At 37.4% G+C, this 2,669-nt stretch overlaps 1 non-coding gene across 1 annotated transcript; it reads left to right on the top strand.

Annotated features, from left to right (window-relative positions):
* The first annotated feature begins 1,115 nt into the window (after positions 1-1,115).
* On the top strand, positions 1,116-1,223 carry LOC112300422 (U6 spliceosomal RNA). The gene has a single exon (XR_002974389.1). It is a non-coding gene; the product is annotated as a U6 spliceosomal RNA (small nuclear RNA).
* The last annotated feature ends 1,446 nt before the right edge of the window (positions 1,224-2,669 follow it).

Below are 2,669 nucleotides of genomic sequence, written 5' to 3'. Positions count from 1 at the left end.
TGGAAAAAGTAGAGGGATTAAGTAGAGGGAAATACACATTGGTAGTAGCAGAAAAACATGGGGATTTAAGTACAGCATAGGGAATATAATCAATAATATTCTAATATCTATGCGTGGTATTAGATGGGTATAAGATTTATTGGAATGATCACTTAGTGTGTTATGTAATGTCTAGTCACTGGGGTGTACACCTGAAACTAATATAATATTTTATGCTAACTCTAATTAAACAATAAAACATGATTTATAAAACAAGTTGATTTGGCTTAAAAAAAAAGGCCCAAAAGTTAGCCATTGAAAAGCCCTTAGTCACTACTTAAAAAAACAAACTGCACAGAGTATAAAGTGGCATTTTAAAAATTGGAGTACACCAAATAAAGAAATATTTCTTAAGAGCTCAAGCAAATAGAGGAATCTGGAAACACTTTTCTGTTCAAGCCAGCTGAAGAAAAGAACACAGGAAAATCAAAAATTAAAGAGCATTTCTCTTCGGTACACCTCTTTCTTCTCTGTAAAATCCAGTGGAGTGTGCAAAAAGCTGATTCATAAAGTAGAAAGATAGAAAAAGAAGCTGTTGGCATTTCTGATTTTATTGAATAACTGCAAAACTGGCCGTGAAAGGGAAGAAAAAGCTCAAGGAAATGGGTAATTGAAAGATGTGATAAGACAATTATTGAAAAGTAGATGAAGTGGGTGTGGAGTCAAATTTAAGGCCTCTCATTTTAGAGAAATCAGGTGGGGAAAATTATCTCAAGAGATTGCCAAACATATGGCATGCTGAAGAATCTTGGATTTCTCTGAAGATGAGCTTGTCTCAGATGAAGTCTTGAGTAGAAAAAGAGTAGAGAATAAGCAGATTGTCTCACATCTCAGTTTCTGCTGAGAGATGGAGGTAGGGATTATTCATGGAAAAATTTCAATGATGAAATTTTAAAACATTTTTAGGCTTTTAGAACTGAACCATAGAAAATCTACATTGGCTACCCACCCTGAGGCGATGTTGGACATAAAAGTGCTTGTGGCACTAGGATTCTTTGGAGGTGCAGGGAGTTCTAGGTGATGCAGGAAATGTATACGGTGAGTCTGGAGCATCTTGTAGCTCCAGAGAGTGAGAAAGTGTTCAACAGTGCTCGCTGTGTACTAAAACTGGAACAATACAGAGCAGATTAGCATGGCCCCTGCGCATGGATGACATGCAAATTCGTGACGCGTTCCATATTTTCAAGCATTATGCTAAGTAAAGTAAGCCAGGTGGTGAGGGACAAATATCATATGATCTCACCTTTAACTGGAACCTAATTAACAAAAGAAAAAAGCAAGCAAAATATAACCAGAGACATTGAAATGAAGACCAAACTGACAGTAACCAGAGGGGAAGTGGGAGGGGATAATAGGGTGGGGGAAGGGTTTTCAGGAACAACTATAAAGGACACATGGACAAAACCAAGGAGGGGTGGAAGCAAGGGAGGGAGGAGGGTTTGGCTGGGGCTGGGGGGGAGGGGAGGGGAGTAAATGCAGACAATTGTAATTGAACAGCAATAAAATAATTTTTAAAAATAGTGTTCAACACACAGTGATGGAGATATGTCAAAGGAACATGGGAGTCAACGGGGAAGAGCTCCAAGTGGTCACAGCTGGAACATAAGTTTAAGCAACAAAATTTAAGAAATGGTATCGGACTGTAACCCAAAGTATAAAATAAATATCCATGAGTAAATAAATGATTGACTAAATAAAGAAATGGACAATAATAGAGAATCTCCTATGTAGAAGGTTCCAAACAAATTATGTAGATAGATACCCCACCCTTGGGGGCGTGAGCAGAGATTCCAGTGTGTTAAGTGTGGGCTGCACATAGTGACTTTCTTCCAAATAGTCCCCAGTGAAGATGGGGAACAGAGCCACTTCATAGTGGAGAATCCTCAGCCCGGTGGGCAGGTCAACATCAGCATTAATAATAATGTTGATGGTCTGCACCTTTGATACCATGTGATAAAAATGGCACTTGACCTCAGTGGCCTTCCTCTAAAACCCAGTAGCTCCGGTATAACCATGAGAAAAACATTAGATAAATTCCAACCGAGAGACATTCTATAAAATATTTAACCAGTATTCATCAAAACTTTCAAAGTCATCAAAAACAAGGAAAATCCGAGAAACTGTCACAACCAAGAGGAGCCTAAGAATACACGGTTACTAAATATGCTGTAACATCCTGCATGGAATCCTGGAACAGCAAAAGGGCATTAGCTGAAAGCTAAGGAGAGTTGAATAAAGTGTGAACCTCAGTTAATAATACTGTATCAACACTAGTTTGTTAATTGTAACAAATATACCACACTAATGTTAATAACACAGAAAATTGATTGAGGAGTATATGATAATTCCTTATGCTGTCTTCACAACTTTTCTGGAAGCTTAAAACTATTCTAAAATAAAATTAAATTAAACATTAAAAAAGTATTTGTGTTGAATGCTGGGACCTGAAGATGCTGGCTAAAAACTTGTAACAGACATGTGATATTTGATAGCCAAGCTTTGTGATGTGAAACTTTTTCTGTAAGTTGATTTGCTTGGATAAAATACCTTGTTTCTCAAATAGTTAAAACACTTCTATGTAAACTCAGCAAAACTAGATTCCACCCCCACACCCCCAAGAAAAAGGTAAA

This window comes from Desmodus rotundus, chromosome 1 (assembly GCF_022682495.2).
Source record: "Desmodus rotundus isolate HL8 chromosome 1, HLdesRot8A.1, whole genome shotgun sequence".
NCBI lineage: Eukaryota > Metazoa > Chordata > Mammalia > Chiroptera > Phyllostomidae > Desmodus > Desmodus rotundus.
Note: the sequence above shows the minus strand (reverse complement) of the source record. Positions and strands in the feature narration are given on the sequence as shown.